At 43.1% G+C, this 21,011-nt stretch overlaps 1 pseudogene; it reads right to left on the reverse strand.

Annotated features, from left to right (window-relative positions):
• Nucleotides 1-1,323: 1,323 nt before the first annotated feature.
• LOC124778871 lies at nucleotides 1,324-3,022 on the reverse strand (annotated as a pseudogene).
• Nucleotides 3,023-21,011: the final 17,989 nt, after the last annotated feature.

The following is a 21,011-nucleotide window of genomic DNA, read 5'->3' on the forward strand; positions in this document are numbered from 1 at the left end:
ATGTATTCCGTCAGTCCTATCTGGTAAGGATCCCACACCGCGCAGCAGTATTCTACAAGAGGACGGTCAAGCGTAGTGTAGGCGGTCTCCTTAGTAGAAGTGTTACACTTTCCAAGTGTCCTGCCAATAAAACGCAGTCTTTGGTTAGCCTTCCCCACAATGTTTTCTGTGTGTTCCTTCCAACTGAAGTCCGCAGCTCGTGGTCTCGCGGTCGCGTTCTCGCTTCCCGAGCACGGGGTCCCGGGTTCGATTCCCGGTGGGGTCGGGGATTTTTACCTGCCTCGAGATGACTGGGTGTTTGTGTTGTCGTCATCATTTCATCATCATTCATGCAAGTGGCAAGATTGGACTGAGAAAAGATTGGGAATTTGTACGGACGCTGATAACCGCGTAGTTGAGCGCCCCACAATCCAAACATCATCATCACATTCCAATTTAAGTTGTTCGTAATTGTAATAGCTAGGTATTTTCTTGAATTTACGACTTTTAGATTAGACTGATTTACCGTGTAACCGAAGTTTAACGAATTCCTTTTAGCACTCACGTGAATGACCTCACACTTTTCGTTATGTAGGGTCAACTGCCAATTTTCACACCATTGAGGTATCTTTTCTAAATCGTTTTGCAATTAGTTTTAAACTTCTGATAAATTTATTAGTCGATAAACGACAGCGTCATCAGCAAACAACCTAACACGGCTGCTCAGATTGTCTCCCAAATCGTTTATGTAGATAAGGAAAAGCAAAGGGCCCATAACAGTGCCTTGGGGAACTCCAGGAATCATTTTTGTTTTAATCGATGACTTTCTGTCAGTTACTACGAACTGTGATCTCTCTGACATGAAATCACAAATCCAGTCAGATAACTGAGACGATATTCCAAAATGGGTCTGAGCGCTATGGGACTTAACATCTGAGGTCATCAGTCCCCTAGAACGTAGAACTATTTACACCTAACTAACCTAAGGACATCACACACATCTATGCCCGAGGCAGGATTCGAACCTGCGACCGTAACGATCGCGTGGTTCCAGACAGAAGCGCCTAGAACCGCTCGTCCACTGCGGCCGGCGACGATATTCCATAAGCACGCCATTTCACTACACGCACCTTGTGTGGTAGAGTGTCAAAAGCCTTCTGGCAATCCAGAAATACGGAATCGATCTGAAATCCCTTGTCAATGGCAGGTTACCACTACACCGCTTTGTGTGCGTGTTTGTGTATGTGTCTGTGTCTGTGTCTGTGTCTGTTTGTGTGTATATACATATATATTTATTATATTTCACTTCAATTGTACACGGTTCAGCACATAAAACTAATACTGCTAATAAGACTGTATTTCTTCTTGAGGAGCCAGTGCCTCTCTGAAGTTTTGGAACCGCGCCCACGTTGCTGACAACTCAAATCGAAGGAATTCTTGAGCTGGTTCTAGTGGCTCGACAACAACTCATTTTCGTTCATCATCCCTTCCTGTCAGAATGTTCACAGTTCGTAGTAACAGACGGAAAGTCATAGGGTAAAACAGAAGTAATATCCGGCGTCCCCCAAAGGAAGTGTTATAGGACCTCTATCGTTCCTGATCTATATTAACGACACAGGAGACAATCTGAATAGCCGACTTAGATTATTTGCAGATGATGCTGTCATTTACCGTGTTGTTAAGTCATCAGATGACCAAAATGAATTACAAAATGATTTAGATAAGATATATGTGGGATGCGAAAAGTGTAAATTAACCCTGAATAAAGAAAAGTGTGAAGTTACTCATATGAGTACTAAAAGAAATCCGCTAAATTTCGATTACGCGATAAGTCACACAAATCCGAAGGCTGTAAATTCAACTAAATACTTAGGTATTACAATCACAAATAACCTAAATTGGAACGATGACATAGATAATGCTGTGGGTAGAGCAAACCAAAGACTGCGATTCATTGGCAGAACACTTAGAAGGTGCAACAGATCTACTAAAGAGAGACTGCTTACACTTCACTTGTCCGCCCTATTCTGGAGTATTGCTGTGCGGTGTGGGATCCGTACAAGGTGGGACTGACGGATGATATTGAAAAAGTTCAAAGAAGGGCGGCTCGTTCTGTATTATCGCGAAATAAGGGAGATAGTGCCACAGACATGATACGTGAATTGGAGTGGCAATCATTAAAACAAAGGCGTTTTTCGTTGCGACGGGATCTTCTCAGGAAATTTCAATCACCAGTTTTCTCCTCCGATTCCGGAAACATTGTGTTGGCACCCACCTACGTAGAGAGAAATGATCATCTAAATAAAATAAGTAAATCAGGGCTCGAGAGTGGAACGGTAGAGAGAAAACTTGAAGGTGGTTCATTGAACCCTCTGCAAGGCACTCAATTGTGAATAGCAGAGAAATCACGTAGATGTAGATCGTAACCCACCTCAACATATCCACTAAGTGGATAGTCCTTACGGAATGGTTGCCCTTCAAAGCCTTTATCAGTGAGGCTGCGGCGCAAGTCAGGTTGATTTGCAAACAACGCACCAAATATGTTCCAGGTCTCCCTCTTATACCCGCTCGCAGTCTTAAAAGCCTCACACACTGAATCGATAGGTGTAAGTCCATGTGTATAGGTCTTATAAATGAACTGAATCGAAGTGAGAGTAAATTGTAAACCATCTCAAATCAGAACTGTCTGCTAGGAACATCAACAACTGCTTTATCCCAAGACTGGAAAACAGTGCATTGTCATGCTCCACGAAGAGCTCAAAAAAATTGAAACTGCACCCTCTGGGATAATCAGTACACCAAGTTCATCACCTGCTATCAACTGGACTTTCTGCACATACTTCGGAAGACATTCTGCTACATAATTTCACAGTTGTGCACATTTTGCAGCATCAGATTTATGAGCAGTTGTCCTAGTTTCTGCTGCAGCCGCTGCATTATCAAGTTCATATTTGAGATGAGTGGGAATACCTCTTAGACAGCCAGTCTAGGCCACCGATGTTCTAAATAAACCACATACATTTCTAATCTCAGACACACCCATGTCTCATGGGATAATACGAACACTTACAGGCTTTTCAGGTTTTTGGGTTTCTGCTAAATCTAAGATGCTTCACAGTCGCCACCAGTCCCAGCAACATATTTGCAACATGTTTGGAAGTATCTTCGTGTGTTCACACCACTTCAACTAAGAATCGATATTCATTCCTAGTAATTTTGGGTTTGTAATACAACTATAGCAGAAACCAATACACTTAATTTAACAGTTCCATCACTTCTATTCGAAATTAAAGTCATATTATTTGTTTTCTTCTTGCTTAAAGTATGTACAACGAATAGTGAGCAACTGTAAATTTCTCTAATTATTTCATACGCTTTCTCTGCAAGACATTCTCTTGTTTGCTTTCACTTACGATCCAGAAGCCAAAGAACAGACCAGTGAATGGAGACACAGTGATTCTGCACGTCCAAAGAAGCTGCAGACGCAAAGACCAGCAGTCAAATGGCTTGCATCTGTCTTTTGGGATAAAGATGGCTCACTACTGATTGACTGCTCATGAGAATATAAAACCGTCGCGGTAAAGAACAATGTTAAACTTCTCGACAAACTGAAGCTGAAGCAACAATTAGTCTTCAAACGTCGAGGAAAGCTGAGAAAAGCAATCTCCTCACTAGACGCCCATCACGCAGCGGAAACTGGCAACCTTCACTTTGAAATCCTCAAATATCCACCCTAGTCCTTTGACTTGACTGCACTATACTATTATCTGTACATATGCATGGATAAAAGTCTTAGATTGCTAAAATTCCTTTACTGATTAGTAGTTCCAGCTCATTGACGAGCGTCTTCAGATCAATAACAAATCTCATCAATAAAAATTATTACTCAGTCCAGTGTGTAACCGTGTCTAGGCACGTCGTCATAATCAGTTGAGGTGAATCGCTGTTGTTATCGTGTACACACTAAAGTAGGTCGTCACGATTAGATAATTTAAGTTAGCCATATACATGGTTTGTGTTGTGACTTGGCAAGACAGCCAAGTCACAATGAGAGGAAGCCGAAAGGCACGCGCTTAAACTCACGCAGGCTGGCGTGAGGTCTGAAACAGGATACGTAATGAATGCTATAAAGAAAAGTACGTAGCTGCTGGGATACTTAACTTTAATCCACAATTGGTGACCATTGGTCTTGTTGATACAGTATTACCATCTCAATATAACTTGGTGACGGCGCCTTGCTGGGTCGTAGCAATTGACTTAGCTGAAAGCTATGCTAACTATCGTCACGGCAAATGAGAGCGTAATTCTCAGTGAACCATGGCTAGCAACGTCGGCTGTACAACTGGGGTGAGTGCTAGTAAGTCTCTCTAGACCTGCCGTGTGGCGTCGCTCGGTCTGCAATTATTGACAGTGGCGACACGCGGGTCCGTCGTATACTAGCGGACCGCGGCCGATTTAAAAGGCTACCACCTAGCAAGTGTGGTGGCTGGCGGTGACACCACAGCTTGTCTAAAAAGTTCGGTGAATGGTGTCATACCTGAACTGCAACTTGGTGCAAGCGCGCGTGCATGTGCATGGGTCTTCAGAGGCTTGAGGAGAATCGATAGACGGCATGCACTGCGTGTGACTGGCTGTGTAAACAGACTCAGACCAGTGGAACGTACTCAGTGAGAGAGGAAGTGTCACAGCGCAATGGAGCAGTATGTTAACATCAAGCTCTGCTACAAGTTGGTGAAGACTGCAGCAGAGACTCATGGAATGTTGGTGCAAGTGTACAGGAGGGAAGCTGTGAGCAGAAAATGTGTTTACGAACGGTTTAAACGTTTCCGTGAAGGGAAGGAAACAACTGAGGATGAGCCACTTTCAGGTGGGCCTTCGACAAGCAGAACCGCAGAAAGGATCGAGAAAGAGCGACAAATGCTGTCACGAGATCGGTGACGGAGTCTCAGATTGAGTGCGGAGGAACTGGGCGTTAGCAAGAACACGGTGCACATCACGTACGCGATGATTTGGATAAGCGGGAGATCTGCTCCCGATTTGTGCCTCACAAGCTCACAGGCGAGAAGAAAGCAAAACGAATGGAAACTTCTGGTGATTTCATTTCCATGTGTGACCAGAATCCATTGTTTCTGAACACCATCGTCACGGGAGATGACACCTGGTGCTACCAGCTCGACCCGGAATTAAAACGGTAATCCATGACATGGTATTCATAGTCTTCCCCACGATAAAAAAAAAAAGCCTTCTGCAAAACTCCAAAGTGAAAATACTGTCGATCGCCTTCTTCGACAATACGACATCATCCACAAGGAATTCGTTCCTGCAGGTCAAACCATTAATTCTGCATTTTACTAGTCCGTTTTGAACCGACTCCTACCGCGTATCCGGCGGGTTCGGCCAGAGTTACACAGGACTGGGAAATGGATGCTGCTCCATGCCAATGTCTCTGCACCGTGTAAGCCAATTCCTGGCGTAGAAGGTGGTAACCGTTCTTGAACACTCTTCGTACTCCCCTGATCTGGCTATTTCCCCGCTTGAAGGCAGCTATGAAAGGTGAACGTTGTGTGGACGTGAGTGCCATCAAATATCGTGTGACAGCTGTTCTGCGATCGATTCCACAGGCGGCCTTTTCTGATAGTTTCCAGAAGCTGTACGAACGTTGTCAAAAGTGTGTTGTAGTGGGTGGCGACAATTTTGAAGGGCAGTAAAGGACATTTGTTTGTATTTTTTGTTTTTAGTCTGATTGCATTCACCGAACTTTATGGACACACCACGTATGTGTCCTGCTTTAGTGTGTACGTGAGAACAAGAGAGATTCAGCTCAACAGATTTTGGCGATGTATAGTGCCTGATGGCTGATACACACTGAATTAAATAATATCTTTTATTGATCTGAAGACGGCTCGTCAATGAGCTGAAACTAATAATCAATCGAAGAGTTTTAGCGATTTGGACCTAGGATTTTTGGCACACATTTTAACTAAACATAGCGTTGTCCTTCGATTTGAAAATGTGAAATAACAACGTTCGCAGACCTCAAGAAACATCTCAAGGGAAGACGATTTCTGAACGGTGACGAAGTAAGAGAGACTACGAATGAGTGGTTTGTAGCGTAATCGATGATATGGATTAAATAAGCCATAAATGTGATTAGCTGATGGGGAAATATGTTGAGTAAATAGATTTTTTCAAATTCATAAAAGCATTTTATCTTTGTAAAGCTGAGAACTTACTAGCAACCACTCGCATTTTGCGTCGTTAGTTGTACAGTGTGGTACAATGACAGATAATCATATCTAACAATGCGTAAGAGATGTAATGCGTAAGAAACCTGTAGCCAGATTCTAGGAGGGGGCAGCTGCCCGATCTTGCCTCCCCCCCTCTCTCCCTTTCGCTTGCGGACGCTTATGCTTGCGTTGCAAAGTGGAAAACTGCTAGACCACAGCACCGTTATTAGGGAGGAGGCGGACAATACGGGCGCGCAAACTCTGATTTGGCAGTGTGACGTAAGAGCGCCGGCCACTGTGCAGTGCGTCCGCAAAAAGCGGCGGAGTTCTCTCGGGGCCTCCTTGTTTGGAGCTGCCTGTGGGCCGGTTGCGCCACGCGCCAGCGCGGCCGCACTTCGCACGTCTTTGCCGAAGACAGCGCCGGCCGCTGCACGCCTCTCCATATCCAGAGGCGCCGTGCGCTGCCGACCCCTTTCCCTTCAGCAGAAGAGACCACGTACCCGCAGAGAACCGGTCAGCTGCTCACAACACTGCGTAGCGGCGGACTGTGATGCCGTTACCTTTTGTGCGAACAAAATACCACACAAGTGCTACCACAGAGCTAATTTACGAAGTACATGACAGTGCAATAATTAACTAGACATTGTACAGGTTATTTACGAAGTCCATGGAAAATTTGGGCTCAACTTTACGTAACAAATCGCACATTACGTGTGAGACAAGCTCTCAGGTCCTATTGCATGAATTTCGATGACTGGTCAGTTTTGACGTTAGTTCAGAATCCGAACCCTGTTCAGGACCCTACCCAATATTTTTTTTACTTTTTTTATCTTACACGTCTAGATCCATAGCACCAAACTCAGGAGCAAATCTTCCAGGTCACAGAACGCACCAGTAAATGAAAGAACAACATAAAAATAATATCAGATAAAATAAAATGTTCATGATCCCAAAAAAAGACAAGTCATAGGTAAACGTAATCAGCAATTAAACATTATCTATATAAATAAAAAATTGGCCAGATACGAGTAGGACTCTTGCACTGAGAGTTCCGTGCAAACTTAATTATGTGCATAGGTACCTCAGCCATCCCAAAACTCGAGAATCTCAACCATTTAGGCCTACAATCGACACAGATACTGACAAGATCTCGGTCCCAGGGATTTCAAGATTTTGGAGAACGCTTTAATTTGAATAACATAAATATGACACATAGTCATGCAGGAGGAAGGCGACCATTTTTATAGAATCAATAATTATCTTTTCAGGCTGCCTGTGTCGCAATGATACAAGTCACGCATCTGGCAAGGAATGATTTTTATTGTTCATACGACGGGTTTCGGTACTGATCCAACGTCAGATATCCAGGAGCGATTACCGCACTTTAAACGCCATATCTACGTGCAGTAATCGCTCCTCGATATCTGATAATGGTTAAATTGCGAAAAGTGTCATATGAGCAATAAAGTCTTTCTAGAGCAGAGCACTTGCCCGCGAAAGACAGAGGCCCCAATTTCTAGTCTCGGTCCGGCACACAGTGTTTCCTTGTCTGATGTTTAGCTTTTACAATTGCAACCTAGTTATCCTGAATGCAGAACTACTGATTGTTTCAATTTTGAAGTCGGGTAACAAATGACAAAAGAAACATTTTTCGTGTAATACATACATCAAAAAAAGTTTTGCGGCACCTCGGTTCCGGAACCTGAAACAAAAAATTGGAATAGACGTCAACGTAAACATCATTTCCACCCTTTTTATTGCCCTTGAAAATCACACATTGCATGTTGTACCAGCATACAGCGAGACCTTCACAGGTGGTGGTCCAGATTGCTGTACACACCGGTACATCTAAAACCCAGTAGCACATCCTCTTGCATTGATGCGTGCCTGTATTCATCGTGGCATATTATCCACAAGTTCATCAAGGCACTGTTAGTCCAGATTGTCCCACTCCTCAACGGCGATTCGGCGTAGATCACTCAGAGTGGTTGGTGGGTCACGTCGTCCATAAACAGCCCTTTTCAATCTATCCCAAGCATGTTCGATAGGGTACATGACAGGAGAACATGCTGGCCACCCTAGTCGAGCGATGTCGTTATCCTGAAGGAAGTCATTCACAAGATGTGCACCATGGGGACGCGAATTGTCATCCATGAAAAATGCCTAGCCAGTATGCTGCCGATTTGGTTGCACTATCGGTCGGATGATGGCATCGCACACCCGTTACGGTACCTTTCATGACCACCGGCGGTGTAGGTCGGCTCCACATAATTCCACCCCAAAACAGCAGGGAACCTCCACGTTGCTGGACAGTGTGTCCAAGGCGTTCAACCTGACCGGGTTGCCTCTAAACACGTCTCCGACCATTGTCTAGTTGAAAGCATATGTGACACTCATTGGTGAAGCGAACGTGATGCCAATCCTAAGAGGTCCATTCGGCATGTTGTTGGGCCAATCGGTACCGCGCTGCATGATGCCGTGGTTGCAAAGATGGACCTCGCCATCGACGTCGGGAGTGAGGTTGCGCAGCATGCAGCCTATTGCGCACAGTTTGAGTCGTAACACGACATCCTGTGGCTGCACGAAAGGCATTATTCAACATGGTGGCATTGCTGTCATGGTTCCTCCGAGCCATAATCCGTAGGTAGCGGTCATCTACTGCAGGAGTAGCCCTTGGGCGGCCTGAGCGAGGTATGTCATCGACAGTTTCTGTCTCTCTGCATCTCCTCGATGTCCGAACAACTTCGCTTTGGTGCACTCCGAGACGCCTAGACACTTCCCTTGTTGACCGCCCTTCCTGGCACAGAATAAAAATGCCGACACGATCGAACCGCGGTGTTGACAGTCTAGGCATGATTGAACTACAGACAACACGAGCCGTGTACCTCCTTTCTAGTGGAATGACTGGAAGTGATCGGCTGTCGGACCCCTCCGTCTAATGGGCGCTGCTCACGCATGGTTCTTTACATCTTTGGGCGGGTTTAGTGACATCGCTGAACAGTCAAAGGGACTGTGTCTGTGATACAGCATCCACAGTCGATGACTATCGTCAAGAGTTCCGTGAACTGGGGTGATCCAAAACTTTTTTTGATGTGTGTATGATTACAAAAGAACGATTTTTTTGATTTGTTTTCCTTTAATTGAACAGTGAAACTTTGTTTCTTCCAAGATTTCGTGATTTTAGGTCAACGAAAAGTACTCTGTAAGTTTTAATGAATGAGTTCGCGAATATCAGAATGTATGACATCAATGGCCGTACCTTTTGACTGCATTGATTCAGAACCTTGTTCTTCGCACGGCCAAGGGACTCTGTAGGCCTTAGTACGTGATGTAAATTTCAACTTAATGCGTCTACTCTTTCCTACGAAAAAGGGTTTTTAACAGTACGACAGACAGACAGACGGACAACAAAATGATACTATAAGGGAACCCTAAAAATGTTTGTTTAAAATCTTAAATATCCGAAAATTCCTCACTGTCTGCTTTGTAATTTTGACTCAAAATCGTATTCGAAGAAGCGCCTGTTTTTATTTACGTACTGGAGCGCCGTCTATTTTATATACACGCTGATCAGCCAGAACATTATGACCACCGACCTACTGTGGATATAAACCCGTCCAGGCGATAGCAGCGTCAACTGGCGACGAATGACTGTTAGAAATACGCACGGTGCTTATAGTATCAGTGAGCGTGCTGTCCGTGTGTAGAATGGGGAAGGCGCGCGATATTTGAAATCGACCAAGAGCAGTTTGTGACGGCGTGGAGGCTCGGCACGAGCACTTCGGAAACTGCACGACTTGTCGGGTGTTGGAGGAGTGTTGTGGTAAGTGTCTTCAACACGTAGCGAAACCATACGTCATGGGGTTGGGCAGCCACCCTCCATTACAGATGTCGGACGTCGTAGGCTGGGCAGATTGATAAAACAGTATAGGCGGCTATCTGGGGGGGGGGGGGGGGGAATTAGCACCAGGATGGGCAGAGGACAAATGTGTCTGAACACACTGTGCTCCGAACACTCCCTATTATGGGCCCCCGCAGCCGACGATCCCTGCACGTGTCAATGTTAACACCACGACATCCGCAACTACGACTGAAATGGGCACGTGACCATCGGCACTGGAGGTTGGTGCAGTGGCACAGCGTTGTATGGTCTGATGTATCCCTAGATCTGCTTCATCGTAAGGATGGGAGGGCGCGAATCCGTCGTCTTCCAGGGGAACAGCTCCTTGACTCCTGCACTCCGGGACGGAGACATGCTGGCGGCGGCTCCCTCCATCATGCTCTGGGGAACATTTACGTGCGCATCCACAGGTTCCGTGGAAGTCACCGTGACGGCCAAGGAGTATCGTACACTGATTTCAGACTACGTGGACCCCTTCATCAACCCGTCTTACACATCTGATTGGCCGACCTCTGTGACCGAGTGGCTCTAGGTGCTTCAGACCGGAACCAAGCGCTGCTACGGTCGCGGGTTCGAATCCTGCCTTGGGTATGGATGTGTGTGATGTCCTTAGGTTAGTTAGGTTTAAGTAGTTCTAAGTCTAGGGGAACTGATGACCTCACATGTTAAGTCCCATAGTGCTTAGAGCCATTTGAACCATTTTGAAACTGTTGATTCCAAACGACCGACTGATACATACACACCACGTCACTATCATGACTTACATTATCGGTGTAGGGATACGTGACCGCATGGTATCAGGTATACGACACCTAACGCGCTCCAAGATGACCTGTGTCTACCATTATGTTCTACGAGCTTACTAGCTGTGGCAACTCCAAGACGATAACTCTGAATACCGGAATATTCGAGGCGACTAACTCTTCCTCTGTGTTTTCAGCATAAATTTGGTACCAAAACGCGAAAAACAACGTTCAGTGGCACAAAACACAAAATAGCGCACAAGTGCTCCGCAGACAATTTTCTTCTTCCCCGTCTTCTTTCGCTTACGCCGTAGTCCCGCAGCGATCGCAGGGTCGGCGTGGTTACAACGGATGTGGCAGTGTTAGTGTTAGCGATGGTCGAATGCCCTTCCTGCCGCCACCCCGTACCCCCCAGGACGGAATCAGTGTACCCCAACTGTCTGCATCGAGTGTAAATCGTGAAATAGTGCGGACGTGTTTCAAATGTCTGCGACGCGTGTAACTGAGGCGAAACGTGGGGACCAGCCCGGTATTCATCTAGCGGGATGTAGAAAACCGCCTAAAAACCATATCCAGGCTGGCCGGCACACCGGCCCTCGTTAATCCGCCGGGCGGATTCGATCAGGGGCCGGTGCGCCTACCACAGTCCAGGAAGCAGCGCATTAGCGCTTTCGTCTATCCTGGCGGTTACGTGCTCCGCAGACAACAGCGTGCCTAAATGGTTCAATCTTTTAACTACATCAATAAAAATTCAAAGTTATCACTTTCAGTCTGTTATCAATAGTACGCTGCCACAATCAGATAAAAACCTCTCTTAACCCCTAGTGTACACTGTGACTTAACATGCTCATAGTGCAGTACAGTTCAACGATTTGCGTAAGAATTAGTACTTCAACTTTCATATTTAATATTAATTCCAAAAATATAAACTACCTAAACAAGCCAACTCGGTCTCAAAGTTAACATCAAACCTAATACCATTAGATTTACAATTTGCGTACAAAATATAAGGGTAGCAATATTACTTGGAATGAAAGATAGAGAAGACGAAAAGGACATTAAGTGACATATAACTACAATCTTTTCACTGACACATACGGATCGTCAGTCTGCCGGATCATCTGGAAATCTCTATGATCATCTCTGTTGCAAATCGATCGTGTAACGGTCTCATGAATCAGTACAGGGAATGTTACGCACCACCTGCCAAATCTGTGATATGTTCAGCACAATGCGTTTCAGGATTCCGTTATACCATCACCAAATGGCACACTGGAAGACTGGATGAGAAAAGTGGGGCTTTATAAAATAAACTGTCAGGGTTGTGAAATGAAATATATGGGGCAAGTGGGAAGAAACTTTAAAAAAAGTTTACAGTGCATAGTAACAAAGAGACTGGTTCATCGATGGTGATTAAGCACCTCAAGATTGAACAGCATTTTTTGGGTAGCATCACAGACAGATTGGGGGTAACTTACAGTGAAGGAAAAGGGCGGTTGCTGTCAAATTTAGAGAAGGTTGTGATTTTTTGCGCTTTATGGCAGAAATAACGGGTTAAATAAGAAGAGAGAAGTGTCCAAGGGGCATTTCTGGGCTCACTTTGGCGATACCCTCCTCGGGAGGCAGCCATCGACTTATTCCGCTTAGAGGCATTGGTTTTAATGTGTCTGTTGGTCATTTTGTAACGATGCATTCATTGGGACGTAAGTGCAGTATTGGTTCTAATGAGTTGCTACGACTTGGGGTATTGTTCAAAGATTTTACCATGTACAATAGCATCGTTGGTGACTCTGACAAAAGCGTTACGGAATAGTACTATCTTTGGCAGCTTAACTCATATGCCTTTCGTTTATAATTGAGCCTTATGGGAATATTATGCGCCAACACGAGATGTTCAAGAAAGAGGCTGCTGGCTTTCTTATTCCGCCGATGCCTAATGGCAAAGGTATGTTATACTACAGGACCATGTACGTATTTACATCGTTGTCAATACGTGTAGTAGCTTACAGCTGTGTATTGTCGTGTTCCCGTCTTTTATAGCTCCTGATAAATTGGTAACGTAACCCCGAAACATGCAGTAAACATACCACACATTTGACAACTGGTTTGTAACATTCTCAGTACTCTTTGACCTCGTCACAGATTCTCTTCAGGCTCAAATGAAAAGAAAAGGAAATAATGGCCTTTCCAAACAGTTCATTTCCTACCACGTAAAACCATGACAATTCCAACGATCGTCTCTACTGTTCTTTCAAATAAATTGAATAGAATATTCGTTCTCTGCACTATCTTGATACTATATTAACTGAATCTGTTTCAGTATTCTCTTTACTATTTCCGATATTGAAGTTAATTTGTGCTGTTCCCAACTGCCACTAGACTTTATTTCAACTACAGTTAACTGGGCGATGTCTCAGAAGAACTCATTGAAAGCCAATAAAACATCGCTACTACTTTTCTCTAGCCATCCTAATCGACAACATGCACTGTTAAAAAAAACTTCTCTCATACTGCACTGTCTCATACTTTCCACACACACAAAACAGATGTTAAGACACATTCACAGAATCATCACAGGCAACGAAACGTTAATATAGAATAACAGTACTATAATGTCGTATGAGATTCATATATCTGATATTTACTTGTCAGCGTATAGATGTATTGCATCAACATCAACTAATAATTTCTACTAGCCAGAGAATTTGTTTATCGTTCGTATGTTGAACAACGTTTAAAAGTTAGTTAAGTGACAGACCAAAATGACAGTTCCCTAGCTTTCAACTTGTAACGTAAGTAACAGGAATAAATTTCCAAGTTCCATTCACACAATTTCTAACAATGAGATTGTTTAAGAGGATGTACATAAACAGAAGTCTTAAGGTAACAGACTGCGAGAGAAAGGACGGTGTTCGTTTAATAACGTCGGACCAGCTGTCGTTAACTGAGTATATTTTCAAATTTATGCGTTGCAAGTTTAATTTATTTTTATTATTTCAGTTCCTACTGCACACGTTTTGAAGTTGAATTAAATCATTTGTCTAATACTTACTTCGCGCTAATCGCGACCCCTTTGGAGCCACAGTAAATACGCTTTTGTTATTTTTTCGGTTGCTGTAAAAGATATATTTCCGAGATTCTCATAGCTCTCTGGAGACACTTGCCGGCGGCAGGATGCTGTGTGAAACTCGATGGACTGCATTGCTGTCGCTGATCTGATTGTGAGACGGCTACGAAAATGGTGACCTTTTCAGCGCAAACATATAAATCCGTTGAAAATTATCCTCAGCAGAAATGCAGCTCCAGAAAACAGCTCGTCGACAAGAATTTTTTTAATCACCCCACGATAAATTTCTGGATATGGCTCAGACTTGAATGTGATGCGAATGTGTCCAAGGCACCGCACATGAGTTTAACAGTGAGCCCCCGCCGTAAGAGGTATGTGTAGGACAGCGCGCATATTCGTATATATTTCAAACCCCCATTTCCAGCAAAACATGTACTATGTCCTCACAAATAATAAAGCCACTTTTAATCTCTCTGCCTAATATGAAAGTCCACACAACAGTCACTTATTCACAAATGCAGTGCATTCATTTGTCACAGACTATCCGTCCGACACGTACACACTCCACGTTGCGGACAAATAAAATTTTACTGCTGAGTGTACTGGCCATTGTACTCTTCCTTCAAATCTCCTGCCCACAGGTTTTCAATTAGAGTCCAAATAATTACTCAGAATTCTTCCCACTTGACGGAACACCTGTCAGCCATTAAACAATTCTTGATCTGTTCATCTGTTCCCTCTTGCGTCTCTTCATCAGAAACTTAATTCCGCTCCTTCTTACATTTTCCAACCGGCTTTTTTTCTTTATTGGTACACCTTTACAGCCTTTGAATAATCCACGTTCTAATTTTATGATGTAGACCCACGTGTTCTTCTATGATGTCTTTAAACAGTCTCCGACACCACATTTCGTTACACTGTCGAATTCTAAAAAGTAGCATCCTTTCATCTCCTTCCCACTGAAATATTTCCTACATCATTCTTCTCGGTAAGTTACAGTGTAATTCATTGCTGCAAAATATTTCTTCTTCCTCATTACGTGAACTGTTCATCCACAAAGGTTCCCGTCAGCCTCTATACACCATAAACTCATTATCAACCGTCTGTCCGTCTCCTAACTCTCTTACACGCCGCAGATATTAATTTTGACTTAACGGGCGTGGTATTTGATTACATACATTAATTACATTAACAACACACAAAAGTAGAATTAAAGAGAGTACAAATAAAGTTTCATGAATAGTGATACATTTATTAATATTTTACATTTGTAACAAAATAGGTAAATAAAATGTACTGACTTACAATGAAAATGAAGAAAACTGATAAAACAGAGGACACAATAAAATTAACGTATAGAAATTACATAAGGCTAAAATCTCCGTTACACACGGAATTAAAATTTTATCTCAACATCAGAATCTAATTCTCCACCAACTTGGATAATATAGTTCATAATCTTCAAGGCACATCACTTCGTTTAACAGTCACAGAACGGCAAGTTTTGCAACAAATCTTAATACTTATCCAAATTACTTAAGCGACACTTACCTTTTCACAATATGATTCACTTACATATTGTTAATGAGATGTGAAGGAATAGTTATTACCCCCAACGGCAATAACAAAAGACAGAGATAGCGTATTTTTCAGGGCTTCGTAGCAAATTCAAGAGATATTGTCCAGAAGCCACAGAAAGATTCCCATGTACTGGACCCGCACACACCAACCAAAACTCAATACATCCCTCAAAAGAAGAAATCCTCAAGCACATGCACCATCTCAAAAACAACAAAGCGGCTGGTGAAGACAACATACTAGCAGAACTACTGAAAACTTTAGGTCCTAAATCATTTGAGGAGCTCACGGAAATTATCAAAGAAATTTGGCGAACAGAAGAATTACCTGACGATTGGAAGAGTGCACTTATCCACCCCCTGCACAAAACAGGCGACAGAACGGATGTCAACAATTACCGAGGCATTTCACTACTACCAGTCACCTACAAGATCTCTCTTCATGCCTCTTTCAGAGAACACAGGAACAAATTGAACACAAGATTGGGGAGTATGAAGCGGGTTTCTGACCCGGACGTTCCTGCCCTGAGCAAATTTTTAATCTAAAAACAACGTTGAAATACCGATGTATTAGACATAAGCCCACCATATGTACATTCGTCGACTTCAAGAGGGCGTATGACTCAGTCGACCGTAAATCCCTTGTCAACACTCTAACAGAACTCGGACTTGACCAGAAAACACGTAAGCTCATTGAGCGGAAATCTCGGAATTTTTTGAGACAAGGTCATAAGGGAATGGGAGAGTCAGCTTAGAAAACATGGCCTATGGAAACCAATGAAGATTGGAAGGAAAACTGAAGTCAGCTGCCTAGCCTTTGCCGATGACCTCGCTATTTTGACAGACAATGAATAAAAATAAGTACATCAGATAGAAATACTCAAGGAATGCGCCGAGAAGGTTGACTTGCAAATTGATTTTGAGGAAACGGAATTTATGTGTACACTCTTAAACATACAGAATCTGACCACAAAATATGGACGGATAAACAGAGTTCCACATTATAAATACCACCGAAAAAAAAATCTCTAGAAACTGGAGCACAGAAACTAAAGAGAGCCTACGGTCGGACACACCAACTCTACAACAAAAAGTGCAAGTCCATGCATGCAAAAATCAGGTACTACAGCACTGTCATTAAACCTGAGACGCTATACGCAGCAGAAACCTTGTCACTTCACAACAAGAAGCTACTACAAAATCTACAAAAAGAAGAACGAAAGATCATTAGGAAAATCCTTGGAACACTAAAAACTGAAGCTGGATATAGACTGCAAACCAACAAAACACAGAGGAAATTTCAAATATTGCTGCTGACATTAGTAAAAGACGTCTTAAATGCTATGGACACATACACAGACTCCCTTGGTATAGACTCACACGCCAAATACTCACAGCCACTGGAAACCTTAAAGGTATGACATGGGCCGAATAAGTACGAAGACCCCTTACTGATGCTCAACTCACCATTCAGGCCACTGCAGACCCCAACATCTACAGAACAAAAATAGACAAAGTGGACGGATGAAAGGAAGAAAGCCATGAGCGGTAAAATGAAGGTCTCATGGAAAAACCCCAGGAAGAACTGTAGAAGCTTCACGTGATCCACAAAGCGTCTACTATACATACAAACTGCAGAAACTTCTCCTCCCAAATGAAATAGCGAAACTGCATGTTATGTATCGCAGTCTCTGGCTCAGCGTCACAAGCGTGTGATATCACCCCTGGGCTTTATCACAGCAGTCAGACGGTGCTTGTACTGGCTCTGGGTAGTTCACGAAATTAACAAACACAGGACATCAGCAGTACTGAATTATACTCATTTAAAGTAAAACTAAAAACGTAAAAGACGTAATGAATAGTATGCATAGAAACACGCAAGGCGAAAGAAGGAATGAAAGAAAAATTTGATGAGTGTCTCCAATAACTCGCCCAATCCGAAATGAAAAACGTTAACTCACGTAGTATATGTTCAACAAAATGATAATGGTGAAGCCTTACACACACACACACACCACACACACACACACACACACACACACACACACACACATAGTTCATAGATGAAACTCATTTTACGTGCCCACACAGGGACTACAAAGACCCCCATGCAATTATTAATAGATCTCAATAATACAAGTTTTCCGTGAACATTTGGGCAGCAGTTGTTGGAAACCATCTTCCTCCAAAAGTTACACGTGATCGACATACCATCATTTTTCTACATACAGAAGTTATGGATCTGCACGAAGCGCTCGACATGCGCATTAGTCTTTTCTGATGATATTATAGAGGAAGTAGTGGGAGTCGATATGGAAGGTAAAGAGGATCCATTAGTGAGTTTAACAGAGCCTTGGCAGGCTTGCGATTAAACAGGGCAGAAGGGATGAATAATATTTATTTGTAAATCCTAAAATAAGTGGAGGAAGTGGCAAAAAATGACTATTCAAGTTGGTTTGTGTAATCTATGAGTCTTATGAATCTGGAGACATACCATCAGACTTTCGGGAAAAAATCATTAACGCAATCTAGAATGCAGCCGTGGAAGGTATGAGCACGAACTATCTCACAGTCTACTTAACAGCTCACGTATCCAAGTGTGTGTGAATTCCTAAGGGACCAAACTGCTGAGGTCATCGGCCCCTTGACGTACACTCTACTTAAACTAACTTTAACTTATGCTAAGAACAACACACACAGCCATGCCCGAGAGAGGACTCGAACCTCTGCCATTTCTGCGGAGAACCTCCTGACTTATTATTGGTCTAACTAATGTTCAACATCGTTCTACGTAGCAGCCCATCTCAAGGCTTCGGTTCCCTTCTTTTTCGTTTCCCCACAGTCCATTTCTTCCTTGAATTAACGCTAATCTTTGATTCTAGTAGACTTCTTCTGACCAGAAATTCCCTCTTTGCCTGTACTAGACTGTGTTTCACATCCTCCTTGCTTCGTATGTGTCTTGGGATACTTTGCCGTCAAGGCAGCAGAATTTTTTCGTCTGGTTCGTGGTCCCCACTCTTGATATTAATTTTATAGTTAATCCTCGTTACTTTAGTTTTCCTCTGTTTTATTATCCATCAGTTGCGCGCGTTCATTAGACTGTGCATTTCATTTAACACGTCCTGCAATTCTTCGTCACTTTCACTGAGGGTAACAATGTCGTCAGTGAACCTTACCACTGAAGGAAGACCTTTCACTTTGAATTTTAATCCCACTGTTGAACCGTTCATTTCCGCCATTGATCCTTCGATGTATAGATTGAGCAGTATGGTCGAAAGACTGCGTTCCTGTCTCGTACAGTTTCCAATCCGTGCATTTTGTTCTTGGTCTTCCATTCATATTTTTCCTCTCTTGATTCTTGACATATTGTATACTATCAGTATCTCTCTATAGCTTACATCTATTTTCCTGCAAATTTCGATCATCTCCCAACATTTTACACAACGGAATGTATTTTTGTATCACAAATCCTCTGAACGTATCTTGATTTTTCTCTCTCGCTTCTATTATCAACCGCAACGCTAGTACTACTTCTGTTGTGCCAGTACCTGTCCTGAAGTCCAACAGATTCTCATCTTTCCTTTTCATTCTTCTGCAACTGGCCGCGCGGTTTCAGGCGCCATGTCACAGATTGCGCGGCCAGTTGCCGCGATTCCAAATTACACAACGTGAAGTTACACCAAAACTTTCCTTGTGCAACTACCGGAAATCGTAATAGACAGGCTAAGTCTTGGTGCAAGATGTTAGAAATTATTAGAAAAATAATTGTAAGCTATAGAGAAAGACGGGTAATGAAAAATATGTACAAGAAGAAACCGGGAAAAATAAGAAGACTAACAAGGAAGTGCTCAGATTAGAAAGGGTTAAAGACAGGGGCATAGGTTTTGCGAATGGCGCGTGGTAAGAATACTATTAATGAACTTCCAGCATGCTGGAGTAATTGCAGGGCAGCAGCTTGGGTTAATCTATACAACGGAAAAACAGTCATATTTGCAAGTTTCTCTTCTGTTTACTTGAAGACTATCATACAGGACAGGAAACCAAAATTACGTTCGTGTATAATACAGTTGTTACCGAATTATTAACCGGACGTGAAAAATAAAGAACGTATCGCTTCAAGATATATGTACCAGATAGTCAGAAAGGTATTCCCCAAAATATTAGAACCGCGTAAAAGATTACAAACGTACACGGACAGCAAAGGGCAAATGAACAGTTACAGAGCATGCAGATAAAAGGTAGTCTACTCCTGCCATTAGGAAACCCCTAGGAATGGGGCGACCTATCAGGATATAGGAAGTATCTTTTATATTCATTACAATCTTCTCCAATCATCAAAAATTACAAAAATTAACTCAATTACCGTGCAAGTCAACAATAAAATTAATACTTTCAAAATCTCTATGAAAGACAGTATAATATTTAAAATTACCGAACAGTCAAACACAGCAGCGCCACATGTTGCGCATATGATAAAGTTATATACCATGATGGTACGTAAAAATCATAAATTGTGAACCACAACATTAGTATTAACTGAAAACAAACAATATGGCATTAAAAAATCCTTCATCACTCCCTACCCTTTACAAGCGTAGAAACATTATCCTTAAGAATCCTTCCAGAGTTATGTGAAGATAAAACGATGTTTTGGCATTTCTCAGATAAAAACAGACTTTAAACTGCGAAGTTGTCTTTCACAGAGCACTAAAAATTGTGCTGGCCATTCTGGGGGAAGGCATAGCATATCCACATTTACCGACAAATGTGGTTGGCGGTGGGGGTTGGAAGATGTAAAGGAGGGGGGGGGGGGACAGTGGTCGGGGGGGGGGGGGATGGAGGGCTGGGAAAACGGAGGGGGAAGCAGTAGACTATGCAACAGCGTGAAGTTCTTAATCCTCTTGGATCATCGGCACTTGTGCTTAGGCTTCTTTGAGTTTACCCCTGAGAAAAACTCCAGTGGCCTTAAATCAGGCGCAAGTGCAGGCCATGTAGTAACACCTTCGAGTCCACTCCGGCGACCAAGGAAGAACTGGGTGGGCAGTTTTCTACACACAAACGAGTAGTGAGCCGGGAGACCATTATGCTGGTGCCATCTGCGTCTACACATTTTAAGCACGTATCACTTAGGTAAGGAATTGTGCATATCTCTTACCAGTTGAGATGCCATTCCAGTTTCTTGCACATTCGCTAAATTGTCATTCTGGTTGGACGCCGTCTGTCGGAGTTCTCTATGTGTTCTCAGTTGTTTCTTCACGTTTCTTCGACATTATCCGTGGAGAAGTAGCGCATCTAGTTTCTCACGCTTTGTAAAAAAATTTAATTTTTCTACAGTGTAACCAACATTCGACATACATAAACGAGACAGACGGAATGAGAATCACGTTTTATTTCTGCCCCTTTTATACCGGTATAGCAGTGGTGCAATACGCTATTGTCTTTTTATCCGACGTGACTCATTTCGTTATTTGGGTATCCAGTCACGAACTTTCGCATAAGACAGCAACCGGTGTCATG

The sequence above is a fragment of the Schistocerca piceifrons genome, chromosome 1, assembly GCF_021461385.2.
Source record: "Schistocerca piceifrons isolate TAMUIC-IGC-003096 chromosome 1, iqSchPice1.1, whole genome shotgun sequence".
In the NCBI taxonomy this organism is placed as follows: Eukaryota; Metazoa; Arthropoda; class Insecta; order Orthoptera; family Acrididae; genus Schistocerca; species Schistocerca piceifrons.